This window comes from Myotis lucifugus, unplaced genomic scaffold (assembly GCF_000147115.1).
Source record: "Myotis lucifugus unplaced genomic scaffold, Myoluc2.0 scaffold_111, whole genome shotgun sequence".
NCBI lineage: Eukaryota > Metazoa > Chordata > Mammalia > Chiroptera > Vespertilionidae > Myotis > Myotis lucifugus.
The window spans coordinates 2,808,716-2,829,985 of record NW_005871159.1 but is presented as its reverse complement, the minus strand read 5'-3'; the positions used below and the strand labels follow the sequence as shown (position 1 = coordinate 2,829,985).

The 21,270-nt window shown below is 43.7% G+C and overlaps 1 long non-coding RNA gene across 2 annotated transcripts; it reads right to left on the bottom strand.

Moving 5' to 3' along the window:
* Window positions 1-790: 790 nt before the first annotated feature.
* Window positions 791-14,219, bottom strand: LOC106697889. 2 transcript variants are annotated; one of them, XR_002830382.1, is made up of 3 exons: window positions 13,751-14,219; window positions 13,451-13,673; window positions 791-2,650 (listed from the first exon to the last, which is right to left on the bottom strand). It is a non-coding gene; the product is annotated as an uncharacterized LOC106697889 (long non-coding RNA). The 2 variants fall into 2 exon arrangements; XR_001349148.2 differs by having other exon boundaries at window positions 13,451-14,219.
* Between the last annotated feature and the right edge of the window lie 7,051 nt (window positions 14,220-21,270).

Genomic DNA, 21,270 nt, shown 5'->3' with positions numbered 1-21,270 from the left:
AGAATCAAAGAGGAAGATACAAGGGGGTTTTACTTACATAAAATTTATTGGTGATAGATTAGGGAGATTGGATAAAGAGTAAAATGGAGAGATACTTAATTTACATTGGTGGGTACAGGATGTCCACAATGAACATTTACAGCAAGCACCTAGCGATGGTATTGGGGGAACAAAAGAACAATGCGGCGTTCCTGGTCTCCTGCTCTTCTGTGGAAGTTGTGCCCTGAGGGGTTTGGAGAAGGAGATTACTCTGACTTTCCAAAGATTACATTATCAGGTATGTTACTTTAGGTGAAAAAGACGACTGGCTCAGTTAAGGTAAAGATTGACCTTGGTTAGGGAAAAAATACCGGCCTAGGACATGACTACCTGCCATGAACCGCTCTTGTTAGAAAGTTTTAATTTCAGACCATCCTATGTGGTTACTTTAGGTCCCCGAGTTTGTAAGGCCACCACGTAGGCCTCCCTGAGCTTGTCAGGTTTAGTGTGTGGCTACTTTTTCATCCACACCATCATAATGGTTTTCACGTGGCTGAGCCTGGTGCCTGCCTGGGAGCTCTGTTGGTGTGCCTCAGGACACCCTGCCTCTACTCCAGAGGCACACGTCCAGCTCTCAGGAAAGCTTCGTCACACGGTGGAACTGGGAGTCAGAGAGAAGCTGGCGGCCCCCTGCCCCTGACAGCACCCTGCCCCTGACTGCCGGTTTGCACCGGTGTGCTGTATTTAAGGAGATAGGCCAAAGTATTTGGTCCCATAGTTTGTGTTTAGAATAAAAATACAGAGAAGGTGGTCATTTATTAAATAGGTTTTATTGAACACCAATTTAGTTTTCAGAACATCTCAGATCCATTGTCAAAGATAAAAAGTTTTACAAGCTTAATATGTACCCAGTCCTAGTTTTAGACCTTTACATGTATTTTGATTTCATTCTCATGAAAGACCTGTGAGGTAGATACTCCTGTTAATGTCCTCATTCTACATATGAGGAAACTCAGGCCCAAAAAGGTCAAGCAAGTTGCCCAAATAGCACAGCTGGTTGGAGTCTGGGGAGCTGGGATCCCACACAGTCAGGCTCCAGTGCCTGTATCTAAGCTCCACACCTTGGGTTTCACGCTCAGTGGACCTTCACATGCTCAGGAGGACATGTGGTTACAGACTAGCATTTCAGCAGCACTCACAAATGAAGGCTTTCTTGGCAGGATATTTCTTTAAGATGATACTCAAACATTTATTTTTAGTAAAATTTATTACGTACTGGTAACACATACAAGTATGAATGCACGCTGCTTGATTGTAGTATTTGTAGTTGGAGCATAAAAATACCCTATAATGAGGTTTTATTTATTTTTAGTTTTTTGTTGGTTTTTTTTTTTTTTAATTTGGTCTTCCACCTTTCTGGTGTCTGTGGACACAAATTTGGCCTTGAGTTGTGGCCATGTACAATAGAAAAACAACAGCTACCATTTACTGAGGGATTATAGCTAGCTCTTTATGTGCATTATCTTTTTAAGTTCCTAAATCAACTTTAAGTATCCTTGTTGTTATTTTACAGAAGAGGAAACTGAAGTTTATATAATGTGAACTGAGGTCGGAGAGGACATATCAGCTAATAAATGAGAAGGGCAGGATTCAAACCCAGGTCTCCCTGATTCCAAGGCATGTGCAGATGAGCGCCACACCCTCCATAGGCTTGGTGGACTCTGGGCATCATGAGACCACATTATGTCAGAGTCCAGCATGTGCACACATGTACCTCTGGAATTCAAACAAGTGTTATTGAGCACTAGCTAAGTTTTGGGCATACTCCTTGGTTTTGGGCATACACTGTCAAAGATACACCATTTTGAAAGAGAAATTGGAAGGACAGGTGAGGTAAGAATTAGGGAGAGCTTTTTAACTCTTTTACACGTGTTCTCATTTCATTCCACACACAATCCTATGTGATAGGTGCTATGATTGTTATCACCCTTCTACAGACCAGGAAACTGAGTCCCGTGTATATTGCTTAGTGAATAGATATCTTGGGCTGAAAGGGTCAATATAGCCTTGGTGGTACACAATGTGCCAGGCGTATATGGTGTGCTATGTAAGAAGTATTATGTTCGGAACTAGCCATGCTCTGACTTGCAATTCCATTTAATTGTGCCGTATTCATACATCCAGTTTCTTAACTTAGACTGTTAGCCCCTGTGAGCAGAAGTCCTGTCTCTGAGGTCTCACTCTTACCCTGGCTGGACCAGAGCTGGCAAGAATTCCCTCCTCAAAATCTTTACGGACTGTGTGTGTCAGGAGCATGTGAGGGGATCTAGTTGTGGGTGTAAAGCCACAGAATTCTGTGTGTCAAGTGTGAAAATATTGCTGACTTTTGAACCCAGGGCTCCTCTTTTCTCCCTTCCTGGGAACATAAGAGTATATGATAAAATCAGAGTCGTTTTCTTAAGGGAAGCATTAGTATGTAATTTCAGCACAGGCGGGTCTCTCTGTCCTCCAAGGACTGGGCATGGCCAGCCCTGCTGTAGCTGGTTGAAGGGGACCAAACCTCTCAGGAAGACGGACTTGGTTCCGTTTGACCAGCCAGAGCAGGAGGCAGCTCCATCGGGAGTGGCTGCAGGCAACCGCTAGTGTGAGGATTCCTTGGTATATTCCAAGCCTGCAACACAGAGAGAACCAGCATTAGCATGAGTCAGATCCCAGTGGATTGCCTTGCCCAGAACATCCTCTCACGGGATTTGTGAAAACCATACATAATTTTTATTTTGAATTGCATGACTTTATTTCCTTTCTTTGATCCCTATTATTTTTTCAAATATAAACATCATGAAGAACTAAAAAGATACAGAAAATTGTAGAATGGAAAACAAAAGTTTCTCATAATTCTCTCTCCTCCCATCTTCCAAAATAAATTTAACATTTTGGTTTATATTATTCGAATATCTTACATTTTAATTCTTATAATACTAGTAAATTAAAAATTATGGGTTTTTTTATTCAAATGGGATACATATGTAGAAGAATATATGTAATACATATGTAAGTTGTGACACATAATGATAAAACCAATATCCACAAACAATCATCTACTTAGAAAGAGAACCTTACCAATATTATGAGGCTTCTAGAATGCTTTTCCCAATTTAGTTCTTTAATTTCTCCTCAGAGGTAACTATTATTCTGAGTTCCTTTTAAAAATATAGTTGTTACCATTTGTGCATATATTCCTAAATAACATCTTGCTCATTTTTTAATATAATGGCATCATACCATAGGCATTCTTTTGCGACTTGTTATTTTCAGTTCAAATGTAAACTTCCCCTATAGTGATTGGCAGCTGCAGTTTATTCATTTTTATTGTTTTAGAGTTTTCTAATATGTGAACGCACTACATTTTATTGAGTAATTATTTTTTCGGCGATAGACATGAAAGTTGTTTGGTTTGACAAATGTGTGACATGGAAAACTTTGATTCTTGTAGATTTTAAAGGAGAAATCTGGATTCCAGTGGGAAAGAACTTATGGGGCGACCTTGCAAAAGAAAAGCAACATCTGGGGGTAGAGCCAGACATTTGTGTTGTAACCTGCTCTTCAAGTGATTCTGATGCAGCTAAAGTTTGAGAACCACTGGGCTGGAGAGGTACCTACTGGTGTCTTCCTATTTCTGAGTGTGATCAAGGGGGTAGGGAGGTGATTAAGCAGGAGACTCCCCCTAGTAAGGCAGCCTGGCTATCTGCATGCTGTATTTGAACAGGTGGGGAAAGAGGAAGGAAGGAAGGATAGTTTAAATGATGTCAGAACTGCCCTCGGGGTAGGGGTTACCTGCCCTTTTATTTTTTCTCCCCGATGAAGAGAAGTGTAATTGAGTAGAAAGCCTGTGGTCTTGGTGTCACACTTACGTGATTTCAAATACCACTTGCTTCCCGGCTCTACATTTTATTTAGTAATTTGCTCTTAGGAAGTTACGTCACATCTCTAAACCTCAGTTTCACATCTGCGTAGTTGGGGAGGGTAGCTGCCTTGCCTATCTGTCGCAAGGCTTAGTGAAAACAAAGGAAAGGTGGCCAACACTAAGTCCCCAGTGGGCACGATGGACACTCTCAGGGGTCGGGGAGTCTTAGAAACAATTCTGACTGTTTTTGAGGCTAAGAGTTTCACTCTCAACGCCAACCTGTCCTTCATGTATATTCCTTCCATCAGCACAGGTATGTTTATGTCATCTATGGAGTTGGAAACCACTTCAGGCAAAGCAGAACTGTTTTAAACCAGGCAGATATCTGCCAGATGGACCCCCTCTTGGGAGCTCTGTCCGGAATAAGATAGTCCAGAAATCAAAGAACTTGGTTCTAGGATGTCCGGGCAGGGTGATGTTGAGGCTTCTTTCTCGTGCGGAATCTCCTCTTTCTTGGCATGCATCCCACTGGCTCAGCACCAGGCATCTTACCTTCACCCTCCTTCTCCTACCAATGATGGGGGGTGGGGGATGTCTTAGATGGCAGTTCAGCTCTTCCTGTGGCTAACCTAACCTTGCCCTAGCCCAGCCATCCTTCCTCAGGTCCTCCTGGGGAACAAGGGAGTAGGCAGCCACCCAGTCTGCCACCCAGTCTGAAATCAGGATGGAAAGAGTGTGTGGGTCCAGCTCGTCACTCAGAACGTCATGCCTCTTAATTTCTTCAATCAGGACATTTCTCTTCATCATCTCTGTCTTCTTCTTTACTCACATCCTGCCCTGCTCACACAGCACACCCCCGATTTCTGAGCAGATGACATGCAGTCAACCTCCAGGGTAACAAAGGGAAAGCTATCTTTAGAGCAGGTATGATTTAGAAAAAGGAAGGGTTGTCATCGGAAAGAAGCAGAATTTTGAGGCAGCTGCCTAGTTTCCAGGCATGAGTATTCATAAAGCAAAGACAGTAATTTTCTTCGGAAGATAATAAGTCACAATATGCTGATGTCAGAAACCTTATTCATTCAAAGCACAGCCGTCTAAAGCAGGGTTTCTCAACCTTGGCGTGTTGACCTTGGGGTCAGTCGAGTCTTGGCTGTGGAGAGCTGTCCTGGTACATTGGAGGGTGTGCAGCAGCATCTGTGATCTGTACCCATTAGAGGCCAGTAGTACCCCTGGCTGTCACAACTAGGAATGTCCCCAGACTTAGCCAAATGTGCCCTGGGGGCAAAACCACCTCCAGTTAACAACCACTGATGTAAAGCTCCCAGTTTCTGTGTTCAGTCTTATAACTGCTCCATCTCTAGTCATTCTCCCACATTCTTTCAAGTTCTCCTCATTCCCCAAAGAGTACAGGTTAGCATGTCCTTGAAGGTCAATAGGCAGCTGCTGGTGTCTGGATGAGGTAGGTGGGTGCTGTCCCCTGTGTTGCTGCAGCCTGCTGAGGGGTGTGGCCCGTTGTACTCTGAATGCCTTCACCTGAGGGAAAGGCACCCTTCCTCTCCGGCCACTGTGCACGTATCTGCTGTCTGCTCTCTATATAAATACATACATGTGCATCCTCCCTTTGTCCTTCCCTTTCCTCCTCATCCCATTTCCTCTTTTTGCTGCATCTCAGTTCTCTTTTATAGCCTCCTCCTGTACACTTTGGATCACACCTGGTGTCTCCTTTCATGGTTCTGCTTAAGAACTCAGAGTGTACATTTAGTGTGGGCCCTTCCCTCACACATTCACGCTGCAGCAAGAAAGCCAGCTGTGGCCTGTGGGCAGCCAGCCTGGAGCTGGGGTTAATGAGGGAGGGAGACCCCTGCAGCCCCCTCCCTCATTCCAAAACGCTGGGGCAGGGGATGGCCTGCGCTGTGGGTGACTGCAGTTTCTCCTTCTGCTCAGAGCTTCTCTCCCTAAGTCCATCTCCACCTCCTTCTTGGTGTGGGCTCAGCCATTTAAGGTCGGGGCTGGGAACACAGGGGATCAGGGAGGAGGAGGGAGAGGGGCTTAGCCAATTAGATGAGTGAATCACCATTTTAGCACCTCAACCTTTCCCCCTAACAGTCTCATCCTAAGGTTCTGCTTGGCCACAGGGCCTAGTGAAAATGATAGCAGATCAGGGTCAGGGGCCTGACTCTGTGACCAGAGGCTGTGGCCTCCTGGGCTCAGAGCCCCTGCCTTTCTAACTGCAGTGAGAGCCCTAGGAAATGTGCAAACTGCCATGGACACAGATGATTATAAAGGAAAGGACTGATCTAAAAGAATCACAGTTCAATTTGGTTCTTATTGGAAACATCTCCTTTCAGGAGCAGAATGGCTGGAGGAAGGAGCTTGGAGGGCCGGACTGATTCTGTGAAACACCTTTAGGTGATAGGGCCTCTCCCTGCCCAGGAGGCCTGAGGTCAGCTGCGTGCGGGGTTCTGGGGCTGAGTGATGGGACCTCTAGCGAGAGAAGGGCCCGTGGGAGAGCAGCCAGACAGATCCAGAGGCTCTCTCTCCATTGGTGAGGGAGACGCCTGTGCCACAAAGCCCTGGTGAGGAGGAGGGTCAAACCTGTTCTCTGGTTAGGACCATGGGACCAGCGAAGAGGCGCTCCCCGAAACCACACACTTCCTTACATTCCATAGCAAAGTAATCGTATGGGGATATAAAGAAGCATGTGGCCTCGGGAAGCAGTTTTGGCCCAGGCTTTGTCCACCTTCCAGATGCAGCCGGCATCTCAGCTGTGGGCCACTCTCACCTCTCTTCTCCTCTAGCTGGGAAGCGCTTAGAGGGCAGGACCACTAGGACCCCCTCCCCCCACCCTCAACCCCCCAAACCATCTTGGAAGTATCTGTGAGGAATGGCAGTGCTTTGGGGGACCCTATTTCTCCCCTGCTGTTTGTTCAGAAATAAACAGCACCCAAGTTTCACCGGCTTATTTTGGTGCAGCTATAATCTTTGTTATCACTATTCATTAAGTTAATAGCTGCTGCTTTACACATTTCAGTAGGATTTTAATGTTTGAATTCCCATGAAGGGAACATTTTTTAAAAAGAGAGGAAATTCAACAGAGAGGTATTCTGCATATGCATGAAGAACAAATCCCGCTTAGAAACAGAGCCAAGCCCTCCTGGGTTTCCTACTGTATGTCTGCTGTGCGCGTGGTGAAGCCTGCAGCTGCCGGGGCAGCATTCCAAGCGCGATTGTTCATTGTGGGAAGGATTTTGCTGTTTGGCTTCTGCTCCCCCAGCCCATCACCTGCCCCACAAGCTGTGAGGCCGGAGCCACGGAAGAGTGAGGGACGCTGGCAGCTGTCGGGCCACTGGGGTCTGGACAGGCCACCCCGGCTAAAGGGCAGTGGGGATTTCAGCTTCATGACCTTTAATTCACTACCAGAAAACAGGGAGTATGACAACAGAAAAACTGCACCCCAGAGAAGGTTTGAGGCTCATAGCACCGACGAGGGCTTAATGAAATCTAATGATAAAAGTAATAAAAAGAAGAGTGAAAATTTTTTCAAGCTTATTCTCTATGACAGGGATCACTTTCGGTGCTTTGCATATACATGCTACTTACATCCACTACTCTATGAAGCAGCTATTATTTTTACCTGGTTTTACAGATGAGGGTCATAGAAATGAACAGGTCTACATATATGTAAATAGTAATTCTTTAAAAAAAACTAATCAGGTTGGAGGGATGGTCTTGAAATAACCCTTAGCGAAAGGTGTAGAATGTAAGAGTTGAGAAGGAAGGAAGGGAACACTGTAGGATTTATCCTGACCTCTATTCCTCTGCAGCTGTGCCCTAGGGGTCCCCTAGGTGGTGATGGTTGAGACACCACACTTTTTCTCAGGAAAATAGGGAAATGTTCTTGGCACTCCAGCCAAATCTGACTTTGGAAATCATCTAGTAGCTCATTTAATCCAACCCAATTGCTAAATAAGCTTCTGTGAAAACGCAGTCCTCCCGATTGTCAAGTGCAAGCTTCCGGTCAGTGAGGACGTGGGGCTGCCTTTCCTCCCCCACATCTGGGGGCTGTGATCTGTCAAAAGTGAATGCTGATGGGGAGGGAGGCAGTGTGCCAAGGAGAAGATGTGGCCGAGCCTCTGAGAAGGTGAGAATGTCTATCTCCTCCAATGAACCGGGGAACTTATGAGCTGAGTAAAGGTTACCTGGTTAAATCTGTCAGAACAACATCTCCAAAGTGTTTGGTATGTGAGTTTCAGAAATGAGGGTTTGCTTAGACAAGAGACACCCCCTCCCCAAAATTATTTGGTCCAGAGATCTAGAAAGAGCCAGCTTCCAGAAAGTGATCAATTCATGTAAGAATACAAAAGAAACAGGAAAAAAAAGTGCTATAAGATAACCAAGACAGTGCTAACCATTCCAGGAGATTGCACCCATCATTTGGGTGCGAATGTTTTTGTCTTTCTGTCAAATCCGACCTCATATGGTCAAACGTCACTTAAAAGTTTGCTTCAAAAGATCACTTAAAATAACTAATAGCTTGATTGCTTTTGAGTCTCCTCCTACTTTCTCTGGTCATCTAACTTAACATGCCAGGAAGGAAATACAGGGAACAGATTAGAAAATGGAGTGAGAGGTAGGTAGAAGAAAAAAAAAAAGAAACAACTACAATGACATCAAATATTTCAGACCAAGCATAAATGAAAGGGAAAACTCTAGGAGAGGAGATGTAAAGGCATGTTCTTCTGAGTTTTGCACAAGGCTAAAGGATGTACGTTTTTTTCCAGATTGCTTATTTAGTTTCTTACCTGCCCAAATCTTCTGGACTGGGCAGGTGGTGTTAATAGGAAGAGTGGGAAGGTATGAGGTGTCACCTGGCCACTTGTGTGCTGTGTGGTATTGGCAAGATCACCACCTTTCTTTTCCTCATTCCTGTGGTGGTTGTGTAACCACTCTGCCTACCACAGGGTGAGTTGAAGATTAATGAGGTAACACTCATGCGAGGACCATGAATTTCTTGGAACAGGCCGATGGCAATACAAAATGTCATTCAACACGTTATTGAAAACAAGATTTATTTTTCCCCTCTCTTTGCCCTGTACTCAGACAATTTTTCAAAAGTCTTAATTAATGAATTGTCCTTCCCTTATTCCTGAGAAGCAAGAGCCATTTTAAAGCATTCAGAAGTAAGTAACAGTAAAGGCCCCATCACACGCATAAACAGCCAGCACCATTCTTTTCCTATTTCTTTCACCGGGCAGGGCAGGATTTGAACATAAATGACTCAGACACAGCATCACAGAGAGAGGAGAATGTGATTATCCATTAGTGGTCCTCAGAATGACTCTCTAATTAGGGGGAAATCAAGGATGGTTAAGACAGGGAGAAGCCTGAATTATAGGCTAACAATACCATCTTCAAGGTTATTGGCAGCAGAGGGGTGTAGGGAGGAAGAGTCGGCTTGGGCACCTGTGCCTTCTGGCTTTGTGACCCTGAGCTGACTACTTAACCTCCCTGAGGCTGTTTCCTCATCTATAAAGTGAGAATAATGTTTACTCAACAGGAGGCTTTAAGGACATAGATTTATGGAAGGAGCTGTGAACACCGTATTAGAAGTCTAATAAATAGTCCCTGTTACTATTATTACTATTATTTAATGTATATTTAATATTAATTAATATTAATATAGCAACTGAAACTACTCATTGCATGGAATTTCTTGTATTTGATCTACAGTTTCATTCACATGACAATTGTTATACAAGGAGTGGTTCTAAAATATGTGGAAAAGCTTAGATTGTATAAAAAATACTTTTCACATTTTAAGAAAACTATTTTTACTAGTTTAGTATGCTTGCAAAGGATTTTTTAAGGAAAGGGATTCATCAGTATCCTTTCTGACAAGAATCATTAAAAGTTCTGAATATCTGGGGCCCAATCTCATTTTCAGGGCCTTTATAAAAAGATATGTATATATATGGTGAGATACTCAGATTGTCTCTTTCTTGACCACTAGACTTTGCTTCTGATAACAGACCTGACCTTACTCAGCCAGGCCTTTGCTGGGTAAGAAGAGGAAACCAGAGCTTTCTGCAGAAAATCACCAGAATCTTGCTCTCTGAATTTCTATCATAGGCAACTTAGGTCTCCTAGTCCCTTTCCTGAGCCACAGTCAGGCTTAGAAGTTTAAAACAATAGATAATAGTTTCTTAAAATGTAATCAGAATTGCATACTTTTATGGGGATTAGGGCCCTACTAGTGTCTGCAGGAGGAGTGGTCCGCACAGAGGCATCCACCCCCAAATCTGCGCATTTGTAACCTTATCCACTGTTATCTCTGCTGGTGTTCTCTGAAACAGGCTATTCTGGGGCTCACCAGATACCAGCCAGGTTATGTGGGGCTTACCCTTGTCTGGCCGAGGAGATAGGAAATAAAGCAACGGCCCTGCCTTTTAAGGCAAGCGTGGGGTAGTATGTCGGGATAGGACCTTATTTTTCCTAAGGCTCAGCCAGAACATCTTGCTATTTTTAGAGGACTGGCCAGTTCTGAATGTTGATTCAGTCATAGACATGAGTCCCATTTTAACTCCCCAGGAGCAGCCAAGAGCAAGGCAGCTCCGAGAGCCCGTCTTCTCCCCCTGCAGCATCCCGTCGCCTTGCTCAGAAGGGGGGAGTTTCGGTGGCATTTTGTCATCCCTGATGTCCTTGCCCTGCCCCTCATCAGAGCTGGAGAACTGGAGCTGGGACTTCAAGGGAGGAAGGGGCAACGAGGTGGAGCCAACATTGTACTAAGCGTTTACCAGTACCTATTTACACTCCACAAATTCTGTGAAGTACATTTTATTACACAGGGTGAAACCATCTCCAGCAGGTTAAGTAATTTGGAGAACTAGAGTAGTTAAGAAACTCACCCAAGTCACACAGCTAGTATGGCTGACCTATAACTTGAAGCATTTCTCTAACCCAATTCACTCTAATACACTCAATTTCCCAAACTTGCCTGATCCTTAGTGCCACAAAGGCACTTATTAAAACTCCTCTCCCATACACCCCACTCCAGGGCCATGGAACTGAAATCTCCATGGGATTGGCCGGGTAGCCTTACTTTTAACAAGCACTCCCAGGTGATTTCTATGCTCAGCAAGTTTGGGGGAAACAACAGCTCTAGGAGAGTTGCTCTCAAACTTGAGTGAATATTAGAATCAGAAGGGAACTTGTTAAAATGAAGATTTTTCTGACTTGCTCTCAAAGATGCTGAAATAGCCACCTGGGCCAGGGCTCAGGAATCTGCATTTGTGCCACCATTCTCCATGTATTCCGTTACCAGTGAGCAGAGGACTTTGAAAAACATGGCTCTAATAATAAGACAGAGAAATGTGAATGCTCAATTAATGAAATCGGTACTGGAAAAGACTCATTTTACAACAGTCTAAGAAAAATCATTAATTTGGGTTAAAAGAGGAGTTTCAGCAATCCTGGTGACAAGTAGGCGACCCCTCTCCACCCATGAACAGTTCACGTATTAGTAACAGAAAGGGGAGCAGTCACTCTTGACCACCCCTGACCGCTAATGTCTTCTCTTTGCAATGTTCCCTGTGCTCATCTTCCACCCGGAATGCTCTTTTCCTTTTGCCCATCTTCATTGGTTACAATTACAGTTCAAAAGACACTTTCTCCACCAAGTTTTCTACCACTTGTAGCTCTTCCTCTTCTCAGCTCCTGTTGTTTGTACCTGTACACAGGCACAGTCACATCTTACTGGCTGCTTGATTCCTTGTGTGCCTGTAATGCATGCATCTCCTCTCACAAGGGCTGGGGTCCTGACAGCTTCATTTTTTATTTCCCACACCTATTGCTTTTGTAAAGAGCTTTTACATAGTAAGGGTGTAGTAGATAAAGCTGCCGCTACCACCATCAGCACGCTTAGAGCACCTACTGTGTGCGGGCACAGTTCTCAGTGCTGAAACAAGTAGCTGGCATTATAAATATCCTTTTTATACAAATAAAGGACACAGGCCCTGAGAGGTTGTGATTTGGGGAAAGGTCTCCTTTAGACCAGTCACACCTGTAAAGAGATCTGAGCTCTGTCTGAGCTCTGAGGTTCAGGAAAGAGCCCTTTAAAACAAATCTTAATTTTCTAATTCAGTGTATTAGAGTCACCTGGAGGGCTTGCTAAAACACAGATTGCCAGGCCGCACCCCCGTTTCTAACAAATTCCCAGGCGGTTCTAGTGCTGCTTATCTGGGGGACTACACTTTGAGAACCACTGTGCTAGCTCAGTGTTTCTGACACTCAGTAGTTCAAGGGCAAGAAACTGGCCCTCACACTCTGAGCTCCTAATCGTGAGGCGGTGAGGAAGTGGAGTAAAGCCAAACAGAAGCCAGGAAGGTGGCTCTTCAAGGGAGTGGCTGTAGGAGCTTTCACATATGAGGGTGCAGAGAGGGGGAACCTGTCTGTGGAGTTTCTAAGAGTCTTCAGCTTGAGGGGTTTACACTACAGGGAATCACCTCCTTTGGCTTCCAGTTCTTACCAATAAGCCTTCGGTGGGGTTTGGTGAAAAGTGGGTATAAAATGAGGTGATTGTTTTTCTTGAGAAGATAGACCAGCAGAGGGTGCACTGACTCACACGACCTCATGTTATATTGGCAGAGGGATCATATTGATAATGTAATGTAAGATAACATAAAAATACAGAATAATGATAAAGCTCTTTAACTCCAAAATCTTACTTTTTGTGTGTGTGTGTGTGAACCTAGTACATTGAGTGAGAATTAAGAATTGCTTAAGGTCCAGAGAACAAGTCAGAGAATCTGGTTCTTGTCCTAGTTTTCCAAAGAAATACATTGCAGGGGAACTTAGTTTCTTAGGTGTTTTTTTTAAAAAAAGATGTAACACTTCACATTGTCTTAGTGGGGAAGTCTGTGGGGTTATCTGAAGGAACCACTCCCACTCAATGATTGCATATTTGAGATAAATTTCTTATTTGAAATAAATTCCTTTGAGTTGCTCTGAAGAAAATTTCAACGTGCATTCAAAATATCTTACCAAAGCACTAGAAGGACAAGTCCCAAGTTCAAGGTCATATGCTGTCAAATTCTCATCCATCACTCCTCCAACCCTAGCTCTTCTTTAGGTAGCTGACCAGCCCCTACCTTGCAAGAGCCCCTGCCTTTTATTGTCCCTCTGTCTTCCGCACGCACCCTCCCCCTCTGCCTTTGCTCCAAGCCTCAGCACACAGAAACAAGTCCATTGTCAATACTAGCCCACAAGTCATCCCCACGCACTGATAATGTGGGCAGGGGTGATTTCTCCCATTTATTTCCCCTCCCCTAGCTCTGCCTGCTGGCTCTGAATTCTAGCGGTCCTCCCCAATCTGTGTGAGACGCAGAACACAGGATGTGGTGCTTCACCTGCTCCGACAGATACCGCAGTGCTGGCTTCAGATGACAGAAGCAGATCCCCCGCAGGGCTTCCCCAAAAATGCACAAAGAAAGGAAGACAGATGGGCAAGGCAGGAAGGGCCAGAGGACAGCTAGAGGGGAAAGCAGCGCGGGGGAGCAGCTCAGTGCTTACCTGGGGAAAGTTGTGGGCAAGTCCCTCCTCCTCTGTGCGCTTTCTTCCATGGGAGGCGTGAGTCCCATTGAGGTGTTTAGAGCACGGAGTGTTAGTATGATTATTTTTTCCAGAGCTGCCAGCGTTGGCTTGCGTTTCTATGCCTTCCTGTCAGAATTCTCTCAAGGAAACAGCAGCTGGTGAGCTCAGAAATGTCAGTCAGAATCTTGGCCTAGTTTGGGGCCTTGAAGATTTTTACAGAAAGTTAAAAAGGTTTCTGGGCCAGTGTCTCCTTAGGGTTTTCCCTCTCCTGCTTCTCACCTTTTCCATCTTCTTCTTTTCTTTCTTTCTTTTTTTTTCTTCTTTTCATTTTTGCCTCAGTAGCTAGTTACTTACACTGCCTGCCTCCCCTTCCTGATGGTCCCCTCTCGGGTATGGCTGTGGCTCTCTTTCCAGCTCAGCCTAACTGCCGGGTGATTTGCTAAGCATGAACTAGTCCTTGTGCACTTACTTTGTCCCCTTACTTATTCCCTTTTCCTGCCTTTCCTGTCATTCTTACCTTTTTAATCGCTATCCTTCTGGTCACACAGAGAAATCATCTGTCTTTCCTTTATGTGCATCCCCTGTCCTGCGAGTCCATCCTTTCTCCCTAGTTGTGCCCTGGCCTCTCACTGGTCTTTGTTCTAGCTTTACTTCCTACTGCGTCCTGTCTAGATGTGACCTCGCCTCAGATCTCCTCTTCTCTCTTCTCCTCCCCTCCCATTCCTCGGGCAGTCTCGCTCTCTGCCCTCTCTTGTCTCTGCTCTCTGAAGGCGAGCTTCCTCCTTTTTGTACTCTGCAGCCCGGTGCCCACCCCCAGCACACGCTCCCACCTGTTTGTGTCTTTTAAGGGCCTTGGTCATGTCTATGCCTTCTGTCCACCTCAATCAGCACAGTGACGGGCCTCTGCAAGCTGTTAAATTACACCTCTTCAGCTGTCTCATTGCTAGGAGAAATGCCCTTTGCTAAATCCTTTTTCAGATAAGCAAATCTATATTAATGCTTCTGTTTATGGGGTATACTGTAATAATGCATGCATTATTTTTAAAGAGTGAAAAAATTAAGTTTTTTCAAGGGTATTTTTTTTTAGGTTATGTCACTATGTATTACCTAAGATACAACGCTTTTAGCTCATCTCTAACATATTTTGGCCATTTTTCAAATGGGAGGGTAGTTGTGGTGGAGTTATGGAAAACATGGCTAGTTTGGGACTTGACTAGATAGATGCTCAATGACATATATTCAGTGAGGGCCTGCCACATCGTGGGGTGCCATATGAAGCACTGGAAATACAAAAAGTGACTGTGTTCCCTGCCTTCAGAGACTTAAACAGGTTCTCTTGGGGATAGGACCTGAGTCTGGAAAAAAATATATATAACAAAACATTGCAAAATTGATAGTTCAGAAAATAAGCACTTTTGGCATTCAGAAGCGGATTGATAAGTGGTGGACCAGGTAGTAAAAGCTTCATGGAGGACGTTGGGTTTCAGCTGGATCCTAAAGATAGGCAGGGCTCACACACCTGGAGAGGTGAGGGCAGGGCTTGCCCAGAGCGGGGAATGGCTTGAGCGAAGGGGCAGAAGCAGGAGTGTGCAGAGCATGTTCAGGAAGCACTAATAAACCTGTGGCTGATTCAGTGCTTTGTGAAGGGGTCGCCGGGGAAGGCTTTGGACACAAAGCAGCCATTTTGAGAAAACATATTCATAGCAGGAGATCTCAGTTTTTAAAAAGAGTTCCTTGAGACTTCACATTTCTGTGTAACCATGTAGTGCTATGATTTCTACATCCTAAATAAATAGGACTTTGGATTCTTTCACAATTATCACCTAAAAAATTATGGTCTGAAATCTGTCACTTTTGAATATAGAGAAATAAGACATTTCTCTCTAATCATCAATATTAAACTTCTTTTTCTTATTTAATTCTGGCACTTGTTACTGATGGTCTGCTATTATAAATGTAGAAAACTGCTAGTTCCAGTCATTCACAGTCTGTCTCCAGTTCGGTCTCCTTCATGCAGCCTGCTCCAGACTTGGGCCAACACCGGTCTACCCCTCTGCTGAAGGCTCAGACCCCAACTTGGGTGGATTGAGCATTTGTTATATGTTTACATGTCATTATACTGTTTTAAAATTAATTCACAGTTTCTTTGTATTCACAAGACTGTAAACTCCTGGAGATTCCTGGAGGTCAAGTTTATACTTCCTTTTAGTATCTTCTTTTGTCTCCAGAACAATATAAGGCACACTCCTAATAAATATTTGTTAGGAGATTTGCTAAAACTTGACAACAAGCCCAGCCAGTTTGGTTCAGTGGTTAAGCATCAACCCATGAACCAAGAAGTTACCAGTTTGACTCCTGGTCAGGGCACGTGGCCGGGTTTGGGGCTCCATTCTCAGGGAGCCTGCAATCAGGCAGTCATTGTGTTTCTTTCTTATCGATGTTTCTCTCTATCCCTTTCTATCCCTCTTCCTTTCTCTCTCTCTAAAATTACATATTTTAAAATTCAACAACAAAATTTAAACCTATCAGCTATCCCACTAATAGGAAGATAAGCATTTTATAATGTTTTATCAATCTTGCAGTTTTTCTGAGATTTATCTAGGGTCAAAGGAAGGAAGTGACCTTAATTTAATAACTTATCTATATATAGGGTTATACCTGACATTTTCAAGCCACATTTTCTTATGATCCTCAAAGATTGTTTGGGGTAGGGTAAGTCAAAGAATTATTGATGTTTGAATTAGGAAGATGAACTATCAGAGGTACAGGGGGTACTTGCCGAGGGCTACATGGCTAGTTATAAAAAAAGCTGGGATGAAATCTAAGTCTTAGGACTCCTAATCAATCCCTTTTTTTTTTTTAACCTTGGCACATTTTAGGTGAGGAATTCTGATTTCCCTGCTAAAGAGCTGCTTTTGTTTTCTGTAAAGTCTTGTGTAAACCAGGTTGGTTTTGGGTGAAGTAGAGTAGAGGTGAGGAGTAGGAGGGTCTTTCTCTGAGATCTTTCCTACAAGTTGTTCTTCCCTGTGGGAATCTCCAGAATATTTTGAGATTAAGCATCAAAATAATCTCACTTGGTTGCCTCACTTACTATATGAGGAAACCCAGGTCCAAGTTAGCAAAGAGACTTATCCTTGGTTGCAGAACCTGCATCTCCTGCCCCCTGGCTCGGTGCTCTTCAGATCACATTGTAATCACCCTCGGTGCTCTTCAGATCACATTGTAATCACCTTCGATTTGGTAAAGAGCTCCTCCTCAAAGAGGCACTGGGACAGGGCAGTGAGGAAGCGGGGAGGTTGGGGGGGGGGAGGAACACTCAGGCTGACTTGTCCATGGCTGCAGGCCACCTCTTAGAGCCCTCCGACAGTGAGCAGAAACTGAGGGACAGGGGGATCCCTCAACTGCAGAGGGAATGCAGAAAACAGACTGTTTCATGTTAAACTAGGGCTTAATGCTTTGTAGTGGGCTCAGCTACCCAATTTCACAAGGATGATAATAATAATAATGAAATCATGGGATGATAATAATAAATCCTTTGAGATGCTGCCAGAACTACATATCGCAGGCTTTAGACGCCAGTGGGCAGCTGCTTGGCTAAATGTGGCCCCCAGTTGTCAAGGAGAGACCCACCCGACAGAGGGGAAACAAATCAACAAGGAAGTACAGGGCACACACAGGGCAGAGCACTCAGAGGTGAAGGTTTTAATTTAGACACCATCTCCGTCTACCCTTAAGGAATTAGCAAGTTGAAAGTGTGCTTAAAACATTGTTTGACATTAAGGCACTCATGGCCCCATGGCTTGCATGGATCAGAGGTCAAATTAGTATCCTGTGTCCTAGTTGATGATATGCTTTTCAACCAAACGGTTGACAGTTGTCATCATTGTGAAGCTGGATGCCATGAAGGTAGTGTTTTTCATTTCCAAGGTGGTTTGGTTTCCACAGAACTAGAAGGTAGAACTTTGCTACCGACTGTGTGATTGCCAGAAATCACTCATTCTCACCTCAATTACCTCATCTGAAAACTAGAGGTAATAATACCTGAACTTAGGATTTGTTGGGAGGATTAAACGAAGTAGCTTATTTGCTATGACACAACCCAAGGTGCTTTGGGTTTATTTTAGTCGTATCTGAGTGGGTAAACAGTAAATGGTGTGATAAAGGTAATGGACCAGTTTGAATTTCATTCAGCAGTGGATAGAGTTAACTGGGGAAAGGTTGCTTGAGACCTTTGTCCAAAAATGTCAATTTTAAGGGGAGATCATCTACTCTAGTCTTCTCATTTTGGAGCAAGGAAATGGAGTCCTGAGAGTTAAGGTGGGTTTTGCCCCCATCCACTGTCATCCATGGGGTGAGCATCAGAGCAAGGGTCAGAACCCAGGCCAGGGCTTTGGCTCTCGATTCATTATGTTCACAGTCTGCCAGGTTTGTTCTGAAGACCAAGTGGAACCAAATGAGATAATGACTCTGAGTTATCTGTCAATGGAAAACACACACACACATAAATGTAAGGTGTTCTTTTAATGAAATGTGTCCGCTAAATACCATTATTGCAGGAAACTACTCTTGACCCTCAGAGATGGCAGAAATGTGGGGCCTTGGGCACCAGCTGTTCCCTGGAGGTTTTCCCAGCTGCTGCCAAGGCAGCTCTGTGGTGGAGGAGCGCGGGAGTCGGGTATTCTGAGAGCGCAGATTCCATGTAGGATTGAGCCAAAGCAGGTCAAAGGCAGAACAGTTGAAGCTATTTGGGAAACAGGTGGGAACAATGGAAAATTCATTTGGTTAAATGCATGCTTAAATCTACACAAAAGTTGTCCCAGTAGCTTGGTTTGCAAGTGTAGTGATGTAGTGTTTAAAAGGTTTTTTTCTTCCTTCTTTCCTTCCTTCCTTCTTTCCTCCTCCTTTTTCTCTCTCTCTCTCTTCCTCTCCTCCTTTTCTTGTTCTTTTTATTTATTTTTTAAATTTATTTTTATTGTTGAAAGTATTACAGATGTCCCCCTTTCTTTTTGTTTTTCCCCCATTGACCACCTCCACCTCACACCTGCCTCTCCCAGGCCTTCACCACACTATTGTCTATGTCCATGGGCTATACATATCTATATATATAAAAGCCTAAGTGACCGAACAACTGAATGAGCATTTGACTGGTCCCTATGATGCACACTGACCACCAGGGGGCAGACGCTCAACGCAGGAGCTGCCCCCTGGTGGTTAGTGCGCTCCCACAGCGGGAGTACTGCTCAGCTGACTGATGGGCGCCAGACACTGGGCTCATGGATGGTGAGCACCGCTGCGGCAGTACAAGCCTCTCTCACCTCCATGGCAGCATGCTACCGGTGGCGGCAGCAGCAGGTGCAGCGGGGCCCGGGATGAGCGGGAGAGGCCCGGGCTTGGGGTCCTCTCTGGCTGCCCACCGCTTCACACACTGCTACATCCCCTGAGGGGTCCCAGATTGTGAGAGGGCGCAGGCCCGGCTGAGGGACACCACTGGTGCATGAATCTGTGCACCGGGCCTCTAGTATTAAATAAAAGTTGATTACCAGCCATGTGATTTTTCTGTGGATATATGAGTTTAATGCAGAAAAAAAAAAGTTAAAGGTGAGGGAAACTAAGTTTTATCAGTCCCATGGCCTGGGACAGCTCCATGCTTTCACACACATTTTCTCATTTAATCCTCACAAAACTGCTGTTTACTCCAATAGATGCTAAACTCTTTAATGGCATGGGTCGTCATCGTCTTCTTCTTCTTCTTCTTCTTCTTCTTCTTCTTCTTCTTCTTCTCCTTCTTCTTCTTTTTCTTTTCAAAAACATTTGTCGCAGCTTTCTGCATTTAGATGATTATTTTTAAAAAATGTAGCCTTTTGTCTGTGTACCACTCATAATTTTGGAAAAGGACATATTCCCTAACACATTCAAATGTTTACATTTGGGTTTTTAAATTATAATTATTTGAAAGACAATTTTTGGTATATTATATAAATTATCATTTTAAGTTTAAATATTATATCATCCTTCTAAATGCATTTAATGAAACCTAATATATAGCAATTTGACACTCATCATCTTTCATTAAAGGAATACGAAAGCAATCTCTTCTAAACAGTTGGAATTTTGTAACATTCCCTTTCCTCCCCTGGAACCTGCGTTACTCCATCTTATTTTGCACAAAAAATCATATCCTAATGAGTGCATTATGTTTGAAAGGTTTATTTATTGCCCTATCAGATTTTGCTACCACAAATGAATGTACAAAGATAGAAATGAAAGATAAAAGTGTTCTAATTAAAATTAAAAATAAAAATTGTTTTAATTTCTTGTGACTACAGGGCTAAGTATTACAATTTTTAATTGAATTATCTTTACAATTATTACTAGTACACATTTACTCAATATAGCATAAATATGTTGCAACTAATACTTACTAAATATAAAAATTTACACTTATTGGAAACATAGCTCTTATGAGGCTAATAGGGCTTTAACATTTTTTGCATGAGCTCATCCATCCGTGGATGGATATTACTGATTGTTTGGGTGGAGGTTTGGCATCGACTCTCTTCTTTTTTCCATTGATAGATATGACCACTGAGAGCACTTGTTCACATAAGTAAGATGGGCATGGAAGGAATTTTATGATGGCAATTTCTCAAATTCTTTGGCCCACATCTGAATTTTATGCCAGAAATTATATAGTATTCTATTATCAAAATTATTGTTAATGATCTGTGACTCTCGAATTTCATGGCCTCAGTGAAGAAAGTATTTGTCATCCTCAATTAAACAACTTGATGAGATTCTTCTTCAGAATTGTTGAAAGCTAAGAAATGGGGACTACATGACTTGCAGAAGAACCTGTTGCCCAGTTATGAGAGTATTTTGTTGGGAGAGGTCCCTGCACATTCTTGCTGACGATGCCCATAATGCAAGGTTCTTGCTGCTTTTTATCTGGGTCATTTCTCATAGCCGTAAGCATCCTTGAGATGAAGTCGCTTCTCTCCCCAGCCCCAGACAAAGACCAGGCTTGCTTCTGCTTGCTGAGTGTTGAATCCCCCAAATCCACAGTGTAGATGGTATCTATATGTCCATACATCTACTTTCATTGTCCCTGTGGGAGTTGGAGGACATAGGAAACCAATGCAAAGCAGTATCACGCTCAAGCTTCTTGCTGTGCCAAGAGTAGCAAAGGTCATATCTCTGGCCCATGAGTTTCATGTCTTTTGCCTGCATCCATGAAACCTTAACAGACTAGTTTATTAGGTTTCAAGTAGGATAAGAATCCCAGATCCTTCACAGAACCTGCCCTATTTATGTTTTTAATTTCTGGGAAGAATATCAAGAAGGCATTACCATGGCCCAATGAATGACTTAATTGTGGCAATTGGTCCGGTATTGGTAATACCAATAAATGGGTATTACTCCAAACATCTCAAATACCTCAAAAAGACAGAATCCAGTGCCCCTAACTTTGTAGCATTTGCCATCTTAAAAACATCATCCAGTGTTCTGTGTCAATTCAGACTTAATCTTTTGGCACCTCAAGCCTATTCATGAATAAAACAAGGTTTCATTAAGGTCTAAGACATAAATCTGAGCAAAGAAGCCCCTCCTGTGCCAAGGCATTGCAGAAGCTCCACAGGCAGATAATCCTATTCACTCTCCTCAACCAAAGCCCATTCAACACACACACACACACACACACACACACACACACACACACACAGAGTAGGAACATTTGAAAATTACTTTCCCACTTATAAAACTAGGAGTTTTTGCATGCCTTTTCATAGTTCACTCACAAC